The sequence below is a fragment of the Theropithecus gelada genome, chromosome 2 (genome assembly GCF_003255815.1).
Source record: "Theropithecus gelada isolate Dixy chromosome 2, Tgel_1.0, whole genome shotgun sequence".
Taxonomy (NCBI): Eukaryota; Metazoa; Chordata; class Mammalia; order Primates; family Cercopithecidae; genus Theropithecus; species Theropithecus gelada.
Window position 1 is genome coordinate 99,135,734 of NC_037669.1, and position 20,732 is coordinate 99,156,465.

The following is a 20,732-nucleotide window of genomic DNA, read 5'->3' on the forward strand; positions in this document are numbered from 1 at the left end:
GGTTTGTATAAGTACTACACTAAATGTTTCAAGACACAGGTTATCATTAAACTACAGACTACATTAGAATGCTATATTTTCTGACAGCTTTATCACCACCAAGTGATGTTTTGACAAAGGGGGAGCTGGCCAACTTCTCATGTATCTTCCATCCAGTCTAATGCATCCATGCATCTTTTTTTGGCAATATGAACATAATACTCTTTCCAACTACAAACTTTATAAAGGATACTTCAAAATTCACCGTGCTATTTCTGATTTTAACCCTATAAATGTCTCCAGTCAAAGTCAAGGGGAGAAGTCTTGCCACAAATAATATACAATAGATTTCACACTAAAGTTATTTTTCGTTTTCCCATCAGGACAGAATTATCTTAATTACCTTAGTTTTCAGGAAGTTTGAGTATTATTAACTACGGGTAAATCTGCTACATAAAAATATAAAGCAGATACATTTTAAAATCACAGTTTTATACTAGCAATTCATAGTTCACTTTTCCAATAATCAAGATCCAAAGAATTATTCCCTGTTTTAAAGTTAGAAAGTGCTACTTTATTTCATAAGCAAGATAAACTTTTGATATCTCTTCAGGGATTTTTAAAAAGTTCATAGTAAAATCTGCAAATCTAAAAACACATGCATATGCATTTTCATTAACTGTCACCAGTAATACTTTGCCATCTAGAAAATGTATGCAGTTTCCTCAACTCTTCCTGTTTTAGCACATTTCACGCAACACTAACATTTTAAGTTACAACCCACTCCAGGTTCCTTTCTGCTTTCTTCTTTCACAGCTTTCTTTGGGGTGTGTGTGTGTGCCTGTATGTGTGTGTTCTCGAGGTGTCTTGTCATCCTAGAATGGTCAATAAGCATGAAACATCAAACGACCCTTCGTCCTCCAAACACTAAAATGTATGCCTTTGGTACTGTCTTTAAATAGGTACACAAATGGCTATTAGAAGTATGGAATCTTCTCAGGTAGGAAACAAGGTAAATGGAAAAAACAAAAGAAATGGAATCTCTTTATGGCTGGGAAAAATTAGTATGTTTCCAGAATGAGATCTTCTTTTCTTCACAACTGTCTTCCTTCCTCAGCCATAAAGTAATATATGCCTAGTATAAATTAGTATTTATATTTATCATCTCCATCATGACTCCACCACACAGTAAATGATGACATTTTGGTATGTTTGGAATGATATTAAACTCACTGCTACGTATTTTTAAAAATATAAAATCCCCTGTGAAGACTATTATAAAATATTATCATCTAGATTGTATTGTATGTCTATACTATAAGCTACCTCCTCCATTCTTAGCTTGTTCTTCCCCATTTTGTCATTATTCCAACAATGCCGCAATAAACACCTTGCATATAAATAATTCTCTTAATTTCCTGTATCACCAGAAGTTCTAGAAATAGTATTACTGAGTTAAAGGGTAAGAATTTTAAGTCCTTTCATGCATAGCTCCAAAATACTGACAGATCATAAACTGACATAATTTTCACAGAACGTACTGAACATGCTGCCATCTTACCAAGGGCTTGTCAGCATCAGCTGTTATCTGACACAACTTTTAATAGATACGTTCACACATCTAACATATATACCATCACCCACCCATCCCACAAGGTTTTAAATTCCAATAAGTTATATGCTTATTTATTTGCTACGTATAATGTAGCCTTTTGGCTTGCCAGATTTTTGATGTCACTGCCATCCTTTTATATTTTTGTGAAGTGCTTGTATATATTATACATAAAAAGCCCCTTGAATAGTCATTGATATAGCACATTTAGGCCAACTGGATGTCTTAGAATATAATTTTACTGTTTAAAATCACTAGATTATGGTAACATCCTTTGCGGGTGTGATTTATTGTTAGTGTCACCAATGAGTAACTCCACACAGCATCTTTGATTGGTAACATCCTAAAATAAATAGTACTGGTACTCCAGGGAGGAAAAAAAAGACAATGTTTTAAAACAATCTTTCACTCCATCTCCAAGAACAAATTATCACAGAAAGCAGATTGTTTTTCTCCAACTTACATTAACATAAGCAGCCAAAAAGACTAATATGTTAAAGCACAGCTATCTCCTTTAAGATACATCCTGAATAGGCTTTACCTCACAGGCACATTTTCTAAGTAATTTTCACAGAACATACTGAATTTCCAAAATATAATTTTATACCAATTAAGTTAAAAAACAAAACAATGCTTCATATAGTTTATGAAGTAGAAGTATGCAAAGAATATACACTAGCTTCTTTATACTGGGCTATCAATACAGCAGGCCTGGGAGCAGCAAAGGGAACAGGATGGAAAAAAGTATTAAAGACGGCTGCAATTCGGCCAGGTGTGGTGGCTCACACCTGTAATCCCAACACTTTGGGAGGCCAAGGCGGGTGGATTGCTTGAGTCCCGGAGTTCAAGACCAGCCTGGGCAACATGGTGAAACCCTGTCTCTACTAAAAATACTAATTGTATTTTTAGAACTTATTTTAAAAATGGCTGGGTGTGGTGGCACACGCCCCTGTAGTCCCAGCTACTTGGGAGGCTGAGGTGGGAGAATCATCTGAGCCCAGTGTCCTGAGACATTTTTATACCCCTTTTATGTGGATTTTATAGTCTGATAAGGCTGAACAGAAAACAACTCTTAGTTGAACTGAATTTTTAATAAAAGTGGCCACAATTACATACTAAAACTATTTTCCTATACACAAATAGGACAGAGATTTCATTCATAACAGTAAAATGAGATACATACAACAGTAAATGGGAAGATATGTCTTGTTCTTGATTTAAGAAGAACTATAAGAAGGAACCAGTTACATCACGTTTATAATGTTATCACTAAGATAACATTATAAATCAACAACCACAGCAATTCAAGTATTGTATTATTAGGAAATAAATGGGTAAGAGACTGTAGTAGGCAGAAAAACACCCAGATATAATGTGGCAATTTCATAAATGAAGAAGGTAATATTTCAATTAGTGGATTACTTGATTAAAAGTATTAGGAGAAATGGGCTTGTAATTCCAACTATCATTTTTTCATCCTTATTTTACATTAAAATTAAACCTATATTCACCAAATATTTACATGTAAAAAATAGAACAATGAGATAAAATATGGGTATATATTAAGACTAAAACCATGCTCAATCAATGAACTGATTAAGCATGAGTTGAAATTGAAACCAAAAAGGGAAACATGAGATAATTTGTGTGTGTATGTAGTTTTTAAAATTTGAGCAACAAATCACCACGTTTGAAGTAATTCAAAAAATGACATACTAGAACATGTGTAACATAAAGGCTAATATCCACAGTACACGAAAAACTGGGAACAAGTCAAAAAGAAGAAAGAATTATACTGCAGGGAAAGAGCAAGAAACAACATTGCAAAGGAAAAACATAAAGTGAGCAATGAATATATACAAAGGATGTTTAAACCCATTTACTTTTTGCTTCTCAGATTGGCAAAGATTGAAAAGATTGATTAGTATCTACTGCTAATAAGGATATGGTGAAACTAGCAGAAACTTTTGATAGTAAGCTGGCACTATCCATTAAACATAAGTGTAACTACCCTTTGACTTAAAAATTCAACTTTTATAACAGAAATGTATTCTGTGGCAATACTGTCAGAAGCATGCCAAGTGAAGCATTCATAGAGAAAAAGATGAAATTATTCAAATGTCCATTCACAGGAGATGGAATAAATAATAATTTATCAATTAAATGGAATATATATTCACCCACTGAACAAATTTTAAACACCCTTTATGTTACTGGTATTACAGTAATAAGAGAGTCAAGGTCATAAATACAGTGAAGCTTATATTCTACTGTTAGGGAGTTAAGCAATTAAAAAAAAGAAAATGTAGAGTGAGAAATGCTAATAAACAAGTTTATAAGGTAGAAGGTATGCTACTCTAGCGGGTGGTCAGGGAAGGCCTGTGAGGAAGAGACATTTCATCAGAGGAGCAGCAGCTGGACATGTAAAGATGGGGCAGAACACTCCAGGCAGAGAACAAGTGAAAAGGAAGGAATGAGCTTAATGTGGTAAAGGTATCGAAAGGTCACCAGTGTAACTAGAAGGCAGGGAACCATGAAGAGACAGAGATGAGAATCAGATAAGTAAGGATGTAAAATAAAATCCAAAGTGTACTGGGAAGCCAGTGAAGCAATGTGATGTATGATTTAGACTTTCTAAAATTGACTCCAGCAGCTATAAAGGGGAAAAAAGACAGTTAAGGGGCAACAGCAAAGTAGAAAGACCATTTAGGTTACTGCAGTTGTCCAAGTGAGGGGACGGGGGTGGTGGAATACCATACAGTCATTAAAGAGAATGAAAAAGGTATACACTAAAAAAAAGTAACATATATCAAGTATGCAAGGCATCTTTTTTACATATATGATTGTATACCTTTGCAGAACCAAATATATTAATTATTAGAAATATTTGTCCGAGAAGGTTAGCCTATATAATTGAACCCTATATAGGTTAGCCAAATACTTAAATATAACGTTAACGAAATGTTTCTAAGCATAAAAGCTAGGTGGCCTATGAAATGGACTTTGTACAAAAAGAAATGTGGCAACTACTCAGTCAATCATCTTGCCTCAAGGCAAAAACAAATTGCTAAAAATAAAAAAAGTGATAACCAATGTTTTCTAAAGCAAGGAAATAGTACTGCGATTTTTTCCATATTTAAGCAAATGTCACTTTACATGTATCAATAAATTTTCTATTTTAGTAATTTAATAAATATTTGTCCATTCCTAGCTCCTATTCTGTTAAAGTGACAGTATTCTAAGAATTAACTGCATTACAAAGTCACCAGGTTTCTGAGTCACTTACAGCATCTTTATATCTTTTACAGCATAATTTTAGGATACTTACTGCCTTGTGATATCAGCTAAACACTGAATTCTGCCTTTGACATACTTAACAAGGTAGCATAATTAAATTCCTAGCAACTTCAGTTCTGAGCCTAATATGTTATCTCATTGAATCTCTTAAAGAAGACATCATTCCTCAAATTATCACAAGAAAACTGCTTAGCAGTATTTATGTAAGACTAGCTAATAAACCGTTCAGTTAAAATTCAAATCCAGGTCTGCCTGTGGCTCAGTCATGTACCCTTTCAATCTAATCATATTGCCACCCCCATACCAAAGTTAGAGACAAATGGTAACAGTCAGTGTTGCAGATAAATGAAAGACAGGGATTAGCCAATTTTATATACAGATATCACACGTAATAGTAAAGAACTATATCCTTTCAACAGTGACTACAGCCGAAAAAAAACTGTTAATATTTGAAATATACACCATACTTTGACTATATGCCTAGCTAGACGGTACTAGATATGCCAAAGAAATTGAAGATTTTATTTCAAAAAAGTTTCTAGATGTTGATCTCTACATTCAGACTACAGGCAGAATTAATGGAGGTACTCAATGACCTCCAAATTATATCCCATAATGATAACCTTCCTCTACTCCACTTGTTGTAAGACTTTCCCTTCCTCACTATACCAGCACGTTGACCTTTTAAAAAAAGAAATTTTAAAGAGCCCAATGAAGTGAACTCTGTGAGGGCTGAGACTGTACATTTAGAAACAGTTTCTCACTGTTTCTAAAGTGTTTTGGCATATATTAAGCTCTTAAATACTTAATGAATGGAATGTGCTAATAAAAAATAAAATGCTCAAAAAGTGAACAGGAGAACACACAAAATGTAATATGGAGGCTTGGAGAGCTTACAACAATTATTTATAACCTAAGAGCTTTTTCTTTTTTTTTTTCTTTTTTTGAGATGGAGTTTAACTCTGTCGCTCAGGCTGGAGCGCGGTGGCGCGATCTTGCCTCACTGCATCCTCCACCTCGCGGGTTTAAGCAATTCTCTGCCTCAACCTCCCGAGTAGCCGGGATTGTAGGCCCACCACCACCACGCCCAGCTAATTTTTTTTTTTGTATTTTTAGTAGAGATGGGGTTTCACCATCTTGGCCAGGCTGATCTTGAACTCCTGACCTCGTGATCCACCCGCCTCTGCCTCCCAAAGTGCTGGGATTACAGGTGTGAGCCACCGCACCAGGCCAATTTATAACCTAAGAGATTTCTTAAATGCCTTCAGAACCACGAAAGATTCATTTATGAATAATGTATAGCTAGAACAACACTCAGGAAACTTTTTCTGTAAAGCATCAGGAAGTAAATATTTTAGGTTTTGTGGGCCATAAACTCTTTGTCACAACTACTCAACTCTGCTTTTGCAGTGAAAACAGCCAGATAATATGCACACTTATGAGCATGGATGGCTGTGTTCCATTAAAACTTCATTCACAGAAACTGAAATTTGAATTTCATGTAATTTTCATGGCATAAAATATTATCCTTTGGGTTTTTTTTTTTTTTAAGCTATCTAAAAACAATTCTTAGGTCGTAGGCCATATAAAAACAGATGGCGGGCAGTACTTTGCCAATCCCTCATTTATTTATTAAATACTTTCACAGAGAACAAAGGCAGGTGTATTTTTACATTTTAATTAAGCACATTAAGCCTAAATGTGAAAACCTATAACAGAAAGGGTTTTTAAGTGGGTTAATATGTTACTAAGAGAAATTACAAAGTTTTTTTCCCCATAAGTATCTTCAAAAACAAGAAACTGGACCAAATCACACATGAAAGCTATAACAAGACAATTTATTTGGGAAAAACATTTCAGGCCATTAAAAGCAGTATGTGCTAAACCAGAATTCAGCCACAACATTTGCATGATTTTTAAAATCTTTTTTTTTTTTTTGAAACTATAAAGACCTACAGGCTTGAAGGTCCCCTTAGCCTCGCAACCAGATCCTCCCAATGGTTCTTAACCAAGGGTGTTAATCAGACTAACCTGGAACATCTAAAAATACAGATGACCAAGAGGTTCCCTATCAGAGGGGCTGGGGAAGGGCCCTGGCATTGTATTTTTAATTTATGTGTCACAGGTCACTGATGCTGCTCCCCATAGCTAAGGACTATAGCTAAAGTCAAACCATATGATCCAAACTTCATGTGTGACATTAGGAAATGAACGCAAGTTAAAGAAGAAAAAACCCTGACTAAACAGAGTAACCCTAGCATAAGCTGCTTGAGAAGCATCTATTCGTTAACACAACACAGATTCTTAAACTTTTGAAACCTTCTGTCTCCCACCATACATGTCAAGTTTATGTTATTCTTTAAAACAGAAAGACATTTTGCTGCCTTTGACTGCCTTACTCTAGTAATAAGCCTCATAATTATGAGGCTCTCTTATAGGAAAAGAAGACTGCAGAAAGAGTAAGCTAGGAAGCTTCTATTATCAAAATGTGACTGCTTTTCGTTATTTCAATACAGAGCTTTAAGGAATATTCCCTAATCTTTGTTCTATTGTGAGTCCAAAAATACACCAATAAATGAGTCATAACCTCAAACTATACATGAGTGCTCCACTGGTATATATTTTTTTGTTTTCTCAATTTACGAGATTGTGATATTAATCAAAAGGGATATTTTTGTTCCATAAGAAATCTTTCCTACAACTCCTTTTAGTTTCAGGTCATAGCATTACCAATAGCATAAATACAATGTATAGCCTTTCATTCAACAAATATTTATGCATCAGCTACATGCCAGGATCTGTAATAGATTCTGGGTGTGCAGTAGTGATTACTGCAGAATGCAGACATGGTCCCTGCATTCTTTGGAGGGAGACAGACAACCAAATAAACAATTACAAAAAAGCATGTAACTAATTAACAAGTGGGAGAAGGGAATGGGATTACACAGCAGAAGTGGAAGGAAGGTCCCACTTAGCGTGGTCAAAGGCTTCTTGAAGGTAACATGTAAGCTGAGACCTGAAGGATGCAAAAGAGTCAGCATGTAAGGAACAGAGAAGAAACATTCTAGAAATAGAATATAACAAGCAAAAACCCAAAGTCATTAAAGAACATGATCATCTTTCAAGAACCCTTGAGATCAGAGTAGTTTGATTATAAAGGAAAAGGGTGAGTGCAATGAAACGTTAAAAATAGCCAGATCACGTACAGCTCTCTAGCCTTTGGTAAGAAAAGTGTTTTCTATTCTACGTGACACTGAAAGTCATGAAAGGTTTTAAGCAGGTGAATAATGCAATCTTATTTGAGTTTTTAAAAGCTCATGCTGACTGTAATTCAAAAAACTAGAAGGGAACAGGAAAGAAGGGAAACCTGCAAGGCAGCTATAGCAATATTCCAGCTGATAGATGGTGGTGGCACTAGGGACAAGAAGTAGTTAGACTAAAGAAATATTTAGGAGGTAAAAACAGCAGGTTCTGTTGATGTGATGAACTGCATATAGTAGATGAGAAAAATTAAGAGGAATAAAGATGACTCCTACCTATCGGGCTTGCACAATTAGATTGTAATACTAAATCTAGTGCCATGTAAGAAAAACAGCAGTTTCTAAAACTGCACTCTCCAATACAATAGCCACTAGCCACACAGCCACATTTCAAGTGTTTAACAGGCACATGTAGCTAGTTGCTACCAACTGAACAGCACAGACACTGAACATTTCTACTGTCCCAGGAAGTGTGGATTACTGGACAGTGCTGTGCTAGAGGTAAGAAATGTGCCAAATGCAGGAGTCCATCAAGACTAAAATTATAAAGTATCCATTTGATCGGCCAACATGTAGGTCCAGTGGTGAACTCACAGCAAGAGCAAGTTCATTGGAAATGTATTAATAATAATATATTAGAACAGTATATCACAAACTGGGATGACAGTGATAAGTGGAACCATATACAAAGGACATCTTTCAGGCAGTGAAAGGGAGAAGAAAAATAACTGGAGGGGAAAAAAACAGTTGGGTGATTCCAGAATATTCATTCAACAAAACTTTACTGAACACCTGTAAATTGCAGATACTGTCCAGCTATCAGGGATACAAAAACAGGGCAAGGACCCTCAAAGGGGGAAAAATAAGTAGACAAACTTTCAGACTATGATTAGATATACCAAATAAATGAAAATAATATGACCAAGTGCAACTGAGTCAACAAGGAAGATCTCAATGGATAAAATATCTGACATCAGCCATGAAGGCTTCATCAGTTTGAAGAAAAACAAAAAGGCTGAAGAGTGAGAGAAGAAAAGTAATAGGTGATGAAGGATGTGAGTATACAGGAGCTTCAGCTTTTACTGAATGAAATGGTAAGCCCCTAGAAGTTTCTGAACAAAAACATTACATGGTTTATCGTTATAAAAAGGGTTACTCTGGCGACCACGTCGAAAACACATTTAAGGGAGAAAAAGGTGTAAGCAGGGACACCAGTTAGAAGGCCTTTCCAATGATATAGGCAAAAGCCATTCATAATAGCAAAGAGAGAATCAACCCAAATGCCCATGAACGGGATCAACCCAAATGCCCATGAACGGGAGACTGGATAAAGAAAAATGTGGTACCTATACACCATGGAATATGATGCAGCCTGTAAAAAAGAACAAAATCATGTCCTTCGTAGCAATGTGGATGCAACTGGAGACTATTGTAAGCAAATTAACACAGGAACAGAAAATCAAATGCCACATGTTCTCACTTACAAGAGTGAGCTAAACATTTGGTACACACTGGACATAAAGATACAATAGACAGGGACAAAAACAGGGAGGGATGGAGGAGTAATGGTAGAAAGTTATCTATTGAGTACTATGCTCACTACCTGGGTGACTGGTTCAACCGTACCCCAAACTTCAGCATCATACAACATACCCTTGTAACAAACCTGCACATGTACACCCTGAATCTAAAATAAAAGCTGAATAATAATAATATAGGCAAAAGATGGCATGGCATGACATGGCTTCAGTGAAAAATGATTAAGATTTCTGATATGCAGACATGCATCTCATAAGGACATTTCAGTTGATGATAAACTGCACATACAACAGTGGTCTCATAAGATTATAATGGAGCTGAAAAATTCCTATCACCTAGTGATGTTGTAGCTATCATTGCAGCACAATGCTCTACTCATGGTGTTTGTGGTGACGCTGGTGTAAACGAACCCACAGTAGGTTTACTGTGCTTCAGTTGTATAAAAGTACAGTGGGCCAGACATGGTGGCTCATGCCTATAATCCTAGCACTTTGGGAGGCCAAAGTGGGAGGATTACTTGATGCCAGGAATTCAAGGCCAGCCCTGGCAACAGAGTGAGACTCTGTCTCTACAAAAAAAAAATTTTTTAACTAGCCAGGCATGGTGGGGTGCCTGGTGTAGTCCCAGCTACCCAGGAGGCTGAGGTAGGAGGATTACTTGAGCCCAGGAGTCTGAGGTTACAGTGCGCTATACTCCAGCCTGGGTGACAGAGTGAGATGCCATCTCAAAAAAAAAAAAAAAAAAAAAGTATAGCATATACAGTTATGTCCAGTATGCAAGACTTGATAATGATAATGACTGTGTTACAGGTTTATGTACTTACTATACTTTTTATCATTATTTTAGAGTGCATTCCTTCTGTTACTTCTTTTTAAAAAAAAAAAAAAAGTTAACTATAAAACAGCCACAGGTTGGTCCTTCAAGAGGTATTCCAGAAGGCACTGTTATCATGGGAGGTGGCAGTTCCATTTATGTTTACTGCCTCTGAAGACATTCCAGAAGGCCAAGATGTAGAGGTGAAATACAGTGATACTGATGATCCCGATCCTCTGTAGGTCTAGGCCAATGTGTTCATGTCTGAGTTTTTTAACAAAAAAGCTAAAAGGTAAAAAATAATTTTAAAAATAGAAAAAAGTTTATAAAGATATAAAGAAAATTTTTTGTACAGTTGTACAATTGTGTTTTAAGCTAAGTGTTATTACAAGAGTCAAAACGTTTAAAAAATTAAGAATTCACAAAGTAAAAAAGTGACAGTAATTTAAGGTTTATTATTGAAAGAAGTCTTTTAAAATCTTTAAAAAAATGTAGTGTAGCCCAAGTGTACAGTGTTTATAAAGTCTACAGTAGTGTACAGTAATGTCCTAGCTCTTTCACATTCCCTCACTCGTCACTTGCTGACTCACCCAGACCAATGTCTAGTCCTGCAAGCTCCATTCATCATAAATGCCTTATACAGGTGTACCATTTTTTATTTTTGAAACCATATTTTTACCGTACTTTTTTCTATGTTTCGATATGTTTAGATAAAAATACTTACCTTTATGTTACAATTACCTAAAGTATTCATTACAGTAATTGGCCACACCATATAGCCTAGATGTGAGTAGGCTATACCATCTAGGTTTGTCTATGTATACTCTGATGTTCACACAACCATGATTATCTCCTAATGACGCATTTCTCAGAATGTAGCCCCATCATAAAATGACGTATGACTTTATTTTGAAGGGAGAACAGACAAGGTTTGCAGAGAGAATTTAGATATGGGGTATGAGAGAAAGATGAGTCAAGAACTGCAAGGTTTTAAGCCAGGTAACTGGAAAGACAGAATTGCATTTCGGAAAAGACTGCAGCTTTGGGGAAAACCGGGAGGTCAGTTTTAGATATATTAAGTTTGAGACGCTTCCTAGACATCCAAAATGCTGACCAAAAAGTAGCTGGATATCAGTTTAAGGATATCAATTTGTAAATCATTAGCAATAGATGTAAATACCATCTGTATAAAGCTATGAGACTGGAGTAAATATGCACAACGAAAAAGGAGAGATTCAAGGACTAAACCTTCAGCCACTCCAACAGAGATCAGAAAGATACCAGAAAAAACAAAGAAGGAAATGCCAGTGAAATAAGAGGTCTGAAAACCTGCTAACAGACATGGTGGCCTGGAAACCAATGAAAAGGCATTTCAAGCAACTGCAGCAATGGTGCCAAATACTAACAGATTAAGAGAGATGACAACTACAAATTTATAACGTGGTGGTCACTGGTAGGGGTTCAAAAGAAAAAGGGAGTGCATAAAGCAATTTTTCAAGGTGATTTTGCTGGAAAGAGAAACAGAGACTGAGGTGGAGAGTAAAAGGAGAGATGGAGAGAAAAAAAATTTTTTTTATAATGGGATAATAGCATGTTTGCTCATGGAAAGAGCCAGTAGGGTAGAAAAAACCACTGATACAAGAAACGAGAGATGCTACAGTAATATTCTTGAGAGCAAGAGGGGATGGAATCTGGTGTGCAAATGAACTGGGTGGCCTTATATTGGAAGGCTACAGTTCTTCCAGTGACAGAGGAGAAGGTAAAAGACATGGTCATAGATACAAGAGACCACTGGGCATGAAGCCAGGGAGGGACAAGACTGTTGAACGTGTATACAAGAAAGTCATTATAATTCAGTATGAAACTTCAGCTGTATAGAAGTGAGGGTGAGGAACAGGGAAAAGCTTGGATAGATAAACTGTAGGTCCCAATGGGACTGATGGGCTGTTGGAGTTGACATATTTACTAGAGGAATTAGAAAGTGGGATGCCTGAAATGAGATTGGGGGAAGGGAGCACAGTTACTGATAAAAGACAGAGTAGTCTAGAATATGACAATGGGAATGTGTAGTTGACTTAGGATAGAAAGTAAGATTACTGGAGGAGAAGAAATCAAGGAACTAAGAGACCAGGATATTGGAAGCATCTTCTATATCAAAGTTTGTACCAGACTGTAAATCAACATACTGCTTCCTTCATCAAAATCTTGCTACAAAAAAAAGTAAGCTAAACTAAACAGTAAACTTAGTGACACAGGTGACTTACATTCTGGCATAACTCCTTATCTTAATTCATACAGGTAACAGTTACCAGACCACATCTTTACCAGTATTGCTCTACATGGATAGTGATGTCATCAAGAATTATGACAGAAATAAGAGACAGTAACAATGAGCCAAGAGCTAATAAAGTGATCAAGGAAGGATGTGAATGACCCAGCAAGGTCTGCAGGTGCTTGAAATAAAGACGGGCAATGGGTGGTATAATTTGATCACATGAAAGTCAAAGCTTGAAGTTTTGGAAAAGAAAGGTCAAGAAGTGACAATGAGGGAAAAAAGCAGACATTTAGTCCACACACCCCTTAGTTCAGTGTTACAAGGTGTGCAAGAAGGGAAAAAATCACCACTTGAGAGAGCTGTAAGGGAAGTAGCATTCTTGCAGAGAAGGCTAGGTTACAGCTGAAATAAGAAACGAACACTCACAACAGATTGAGAATATAAAGGATTTTCTAACAACTGAATTCCAGAAGTTAAAATGAATGGATTTCAGATGATGAAAGGTAGGAGATGGCGACCAAAAAAAGCAACAGGATTAGAGTCTGGGGGATAAGAGTTAACACAGAAGGGCCAGTGTAACTAAAGTAACAAGTCCTTGAAAAGGCATGCCTCAGGAGTGGCCTCTGACCAGTATGCAGTACTACTTCCTTCATTGTAAAGACAGACCATTGATGAAGTTTGATGGTAACGAGGTGAAGGGGTTCCTATTTAGCTCCTGATGGGGAAGACAGGAGAAGTTGAGGAGAAAAGGGAAGGTATTAAACGGCCCTTCTGTCTTAGATCTTTCCAGACAAACGTAATAGAATCTGCAGCATAATGGCAATAAGGAAAAACCTGAGGCCCTTTAGCATATAGTAAGGGCGCTCTTCAAGCATGAGAAATAAGTATTCTTCTAAAAAATCAAATATTAGTATTTCCCAGCATCCACTTATCAGCAATACCATTTTAACCATAATTACTCTGCCTCAAGGGTGACCCTTGATCTTCAGGCATTCCTAGATATCTCATCTCTAAACTTTCTAGCCTCTTATTTCTTATTCTATGGGGAACAGAATGGTTGGCACTCTGAATCAGGAACCAGGAAAAATGACAGCACAATTAAAGCAGGAAACAGTGATCAATGCAGGACAACTACAATATACAAAGTAACAAAATACTTGGGCTTGAAAACTAAACAACAAAATTCAGCAAAATGCCAGAAAATTGATACACTAAATTCATAATCTATTTAAAGCGCTATGTCAGCGTACTATGTTTCCTAAATAGAATTTAGTTTGTAACTTTTGTATCTAAACGAACTATAAAGTATAAGCAAAGTTTGAGGACATTCAACAACGGCTCAGAAAGGAATTTAAGGGTCTACCTCAGCACTTCCCTACACAGGGGAATTGAACTCCACTTGGAAGCCTCCCAAGTTACTTGGATTGAAAAATATTTCCAAGAATCCGCTGTTCCTCCCTTATACATGTGGCATTCATCTAGTGTATGCCAAACTTCAAAGACACTCACTCCCTACACCCTTACCCCAAAACCACTTAATTATACTTAAAAAAGAAAGAGTACAGTAAGTAATCCCTATTACAGCTGTTTCGTTTACTTCATGGTAAAGGAAAATTGGGAGCAGTTTGCAACAACTATCCCTCAGTGTAGCAAATTACTATCACCACTTAAGATCATCTTCAAATTGCACTCCCAAGACATTTTGCAGTAAATTTAACTTCTTACACATTTTTATATGGACGTCCAGTAAGGTATGCTATATATATGCACATATATATATTGCTACTATTACAAAACCCTGTAAGAGAGGTTTATCAAACTAAACCAAACCCTTCAGATTTTTTGTACATCTTTGGCTTCCAACTCAGCTACCAGCATTTAAGATTTATTAATCATAAGGTTTATATGCCATGTAGACTAACTTGAAATTAACTTAAAGTAGGTTAAAAATACCCCCCAAGTTTTAAACGGTTTAACATATCTGTTACAAGTCAGTTAAAAAGAATTAGTCCAGCAATATGTGAATTACTAAAACAGGGTAAAACCGTGGGGATATTAGTGAAAAAATTAAAAGATGGAAATAAATAGGGGAGAAAATGGAAGCGTTATGAAGCAGTTTCACCCCAGCATCATTCAGATGTTCACACTCTTCAAACCATCATAGGGCGGGGGAGGGGGAGAAGCCTTTTGAACAAGCTCAAAAGATACCAGAGGTAGGAAACTTCTGGGATATTACAAGAGAAACTTTACAGTGGTTCTACGAAGAGTCTCATGGAGATTGTGGGATAGACCGGGGGTGAGACGCCTCTAGGATTAATGTTTCATAAAAGGTCCACTGATCTGCTTGTATTTTACACCATATCGTAATAAAAATAATTGCAGACTATAGCATTATTTTCAGATATTTTCTAAACCAACGCCAGCCTATGATTTACATTTTCAGTCCAGTCACTTAAACACAGAGTTTGAAGACTAAACACCCCACTTTTCTTTCTTGAGAAAGAGTCTCGCTCTGTTGACCCGGCTGGAGTGCAGTGGTGTGATCTCAGCTCACTGCAACCTCTGCTTCCCGGGTTCAAGCAATTCTCATGCTTCAGCCTTCCAAGTAGCTGGGATCACAGGCACCTGCCACCATGCCCTGCTAATTTTTGTATTTTCAGTAGACACAGGGTTTCACCACGTCGGCCAGGCTGATCTCAGGCTTCTGACCTCAGGTGATCCACCCTCCCCAGCCACCCAAACTGCTGCGATTACAGGCGTGAGTCACCGCGCCCGCCTACCCCACTTCTCAAATTCTGGAAATACCTTGTTAGTAGCAAAAGATTTAACCAAAATCGATTTAACTGCCTACATAAACTGACCAAAAAGCCATAAGGCATTAATTTAAGTAAAACATATTCAATTAATTTTTAATTACCTAAACTGTTTTTTAAGTTTTGGATGTAGTCTAACAGTAATAATTTAGCTTAGAAATGCAAACTTCTGGTAAAAAGGACATGATTTAAAGACCAGTAAAATTTAGGGCTGATGTGAGTTGTATACACAGAATTTGTCCAGCATTTTAAGTGCCTTCACATTAAGTTTTGAGACCTCTTAAAAATACACTTAAAGAACTCTATTTAAGATGGTCGAGTAATGAGAAAGTTACTTCCCCTTTTCCTTGAACCTGGCCATCTTAACTCCTAACTTTAAAAATGTTGGTTTCCCAGTTTTCAAAAATAAGTCAATAATATGAATCCTGCTTTTAAGTTCCTAATCTATAATCAATTCACACAAGGCATTTCCCAAGTGCCCAAATAAATACAAACCTAATAATTTAACAATGTTATCTGCTCAATTATGTACATTCACAGAACCAGTTATTTCACAGAATCATCATCATGAAAACATTGTACTTCAAACGGGACTACCGCAGAGGGACAAACTGGCAGTATTCAGCAAATAAGTGTATTTAATTTGTGCTGAATACAGCATCTTAAAATACGAATTTTGTTCACTGACACTTGAAAATCAAGAGATGTACATTTATCTGGATTTCCCACTTAGGGGAAAGAAATCAGATGATCTGGCAACGTAAACCGTATTCCCACACAATGGCTGGAGCTGCTTATGACTGGCTGCTTCATGTGCACTTCAATTTGTAACAGTCCACATGGTCCCATTTACCCAATACCTAACTGGCCCTGGAGACATTTGAGTAGCCATTCCCACTATAATGTAGTAAGACCAATCCTATATAAGGCTTGTGAAAACGATCTTATTCTTAGTAACGTATCTTGAACATCAAATTGTAGTATGCTACATTAATGAAGGCAAGTAACCCATTTCAGGAGAAAAATTAAGTCCCCAGTAGCCATTTTTTTCAGTAAGTTGTATGTACATAATTTTTCAAAGAACTTTGAAGCCTACTCTCATTTTCTTAGAAAACTCTTGAAAAATCAGAACAGAAGCTTACAGACAGTAAATGTTGGAAATACTAAGCACCAACTTGGAAATCACTAATTTACAAGTATTGTCCCTGACGGAGGAATATTTAATCCACCCTGAAATAATCATTCACATAAAGCACTTGAAGCATTCTTGCCTTAAAAAAAAAAAAAAACCCTAAATATAGCAATAATACATTTCTTAAGTAGTAAAAAAAAAAAAAAAATCATATACCAGTTTCCACAAAATGACACTGAATTCCATAGGCAAAGTAAAGCAATCACTGATAACTGTCATTTTCCCTCCCTATGTTAACATTTTCATTCCAACAACATATTCTGAAAAAAAAAATTTTTTTAATCTAAACCCTGAAATATTTCCATATGCTGACCGTGTAACTTCCAAAAGCCAATTTAGAATAAGCTTCATTCCTGTTGCTAATTAGATTGATTTGAAACATGGATTTTCAGAGAATAATATTACTAACAGAAAAACCATGAACTTTAACATAGGAGCCTAGAGAAAGCTCTTTAAGAAAAAATTCAAAGGGCAAAACACAATTCCACATGGCCCACCACTACGTACAAATGAAACCAACCCTATGGTAACTAAGGGCATTATATTTTAGGTCACATACACTGGCTCAATTGCCTTCATTTCTATTTCCTAATATAATCAAGTTGAGCACTTATGTTTTACTCTGTGACTGATTTGAGACAAACTGACAATTCACATCTTCATTATTTTTTTCTGAGAATTTCAGTTGCTGTAATTCATCAATATAGCTAAACATCATGATCTTTTACTTCCTAAAGTACTATAATGAGATTCTGGTTTATCATTACGATATATTTAAGCAGAACTGCCTATTCAAAGTGACCTCAAAAAAACCTCCCAACTTTTTTACTGCAAATATTGGCTGAGAAGACATTTTCTCAAGCCTGTATTTTAATTAGCAGTAACATGATTTCAAAAATCAAAGGTTTCTTAGGTGATTCTCCCTCATCAGAACTATTCATAAATATATTCCACATAAACTTGTTTGGAATTAAAAAAAAAAAAAAAAATCACAAGCATTATACTATATCCACTGGAGGGCACTCAACATGACCCAAGCATGCAATGAAAACATGCTCCAACACTACTCACAAAGTTGAGGGAAACTTTGAGACTGGGGAATGTCTCTTAACAGAAGAGATGCCTCTAAGTTTAAAAAAAAAAAAAAAAAAGTGGCTAAACCCTAAAAACGGGTTCCTAATGTGATTGACTTTATCTTTCAAGAGCTGTTTTTTCCTTAGGGAGGAAGCAAATTATATGCATACCTCAAGGACAGCAGGGTTCAGGCCTCAACAGATGAGACTAGGTTTCAAACTGAGTCAAGCTCAGTCTTGCATGAAACACAAAAGCAGCATTCTTAAGTAAACAGAGGAAATAAAGAGCTTTCCCCGAGTTTAAGTGATGAAAAACTACAGGAGTTAACTCCTACTCATTTCAATCAACACAAATCATATTATATTCCTTTTGTGAAACCTGAGAAGTATGTATTTATTTTAACCGATTGGCCCACTTACCTATCACAATCACAACTGCAATATTACATAGTCTGTTAAAGAAGGACAACTGAATCTGCAAATCAGTATCTTCTCAATGAGGGTACAAGGAGGCAATGGCTACATACGATGGACAAACCAGAAGCAGCTCCTGGGCTATGTTTACTATTCACTTTTACGGTATAAAAATGCTCTCAAGGAGTTTCAACAATAGATACCACAGTTTCAATAAAAAGAGGGCTACAACAAAACTAAGTTAACACAGTATTTTCAAAAACAATGTCACAAATCAACATGACACACTACAAAAGAGTTGCAAATACCTTTTGTTAGAAGTTTGTCCAGTTCTAAAACCCTTCATCCTTTGTGCCCTGGGTTGGCAGTCAAGCATGCTTCCGACTAAGCTCAAAGTACAAACTTAAAACTTACCACCTACTCATCTACAATTATTGATTATCAGCAACTAGGAAACCACAAGAGAAATAAAAATAATCTTGTAACAGGACAGATGTATTATTTCATTTCAGTAACACTGAAGTTTCATTTGGCTAAATATACTTACATAGTCTACTGCAGGAGATTTAATTTCACTGCTACTTATAACTACAAAATAATTATATCAAACTTTTAATTCTCTACATCCCTAGTTTCAACAATACTTAGCATGCGCCTCTCCCCACCTCATCCTATAACAAAAAAGAGTATCTGCAAGAGTTTTGCTAACACATTTCAAAATACCCTTGAAGAAACTTGCCTCCTCGTTTTCTATCTTGGTGGTGGTGTTATGAAAACAAGCATACAGACCTTCACTTATGCCAATTTTTATTCCAGTCATCAACGGGAACAGTAAGCTCAGTCTGATAAATTTTAATATTGGAAATACACTTTTCTATATCATGTTAGTAAAGGAAATAATCAGATAACAGTTAAAAAAAAAAAAACCCCTCTTCAATACTCTGAAACCTGAACACTGTTAAATGCTTCATTTTTTTTATTAGCCCCCCTTTTTTTTTAAGTCGGTTTTTCCCGAAAACTTTTAAATGACTGTTCTGGTCTGTGGGAGACTCAGGACTCCACAGGACTCTACAGTTACATGCTATACTAAGCTTTCTAGCACAGGTTTTTACTTTTCCCCACCCCCAGGACTTCAAACTTGAATAGTCTCAGTATTCCTTTAATCCTACAGAATAGACTTCTGAAAGTTTTTCAAGTTACTGTTGCAATAATCTCAGGGCCTTGTCCTTGTACATGGCCTTCAGAACAAAGGTTAGGTCAAAGTAATGAATATTGGGCGCAAATTAGCCACATTTTGTCTGGTGTGAAAGTACATCCTCAAACCCTGAAGGGTACTTTTTTTTAATCAGAGATTTTCAAAGATCTAAATATAAAAGTAAAATAAATGTCGCACAGCCTCAGTTCAAATGAAAAGCCTCCAAAGTAGAAATGTATGTTAATAATTTAAGCAGGGAATAAACCAGCGGTACAACATAAATAACACTTGAGGCTATATTTAATATTTCTTAGGATGAATACAAGTCAATACGAAGACATCTGAAGGTACTGAATGTTCGTTCACCATGTGACAAATACTGAAATGGCTACCTAAATTCCAGACAAACTACAACTTAGCGATCTGAAAAACATTAGCCTAGACTTTATGAAAGGAAATGCTGCCGTCTCTTTAAGTTGATGTCTAGCCTAAGCCACCATTATTCAAGATACAAAGCTCCCATTTCACTAAAACCACTCCTCGATTTCCTTTTGCCGACCTCTGCATACCAGCAGCCTAGTCTCTCTTCATTCACCACTCACAAACTCGAGGGGTGGGGGGCCGGGGACGGGGGAAGACCACAGATGTCTGGAAGATACAAAGTATGAGACAATGCTCCCTCCAAAAGGGAAGAGAACGTAAGGCAACAACTACACCCAACTGCCAAAGCTTTCAAGCTTGGCAAATTGAGAAGCAGGCTATAGGAACTTAACTTCGAAAAGTCTCGGTTCAAAGTCCTCTCTCCAGACAAAACACTCAAAGAAGTTGCAGTGCTTGAATTCCATTTGGCCAGTTTTGGAGCGAAGGGAAAATTCACTCCGCTGAAAAAACAACATCCTCTAAAACCCAATTTTAGCTGCCATCAAACTATTTGAATACATTTAAATTATTTCTACGAACAAAATTCTCGAAGCGTTCCGAGTCAGAGGCTGAATCCTGCAGTTCACTTGGTAAAAAACAGTAAGCCATCACCTTCGCCTTCCTCCACCCTCTTATTTCACCAGGGTCTCATGCCCACTACCATAAATCCATAAGACTCTCAGTACATTATCCACTGTTTTCACTCACCTGCACAGTACACTAAAATATAGGTGCAAGACATGGATTTTTCATGTGCACACCCTACTGACGCATCGCACCGGCTGCACTAAGAGTTTAGTTACTCTAACGTTTCAAGTTGCTTCGATTCAAACTTACATAGCCAGGGTAT

At 36.5% G+C, this 20,732-nt stretch overlaps 1 protein-coding gene across 6 annotated transcripts in view; it reads right to left on the reverse strand.

Moving 5' to 3' along the window:
- Positions 1 to 20,732, reverse strand: part of CTNNB1 (catenin beta 1) — a 45,580-nt gene that overhangs the window by 19,517 nt on the left and 5,331 nt on the right. The gene's annotated exons all lie outside the window — the stretch shown is intronic.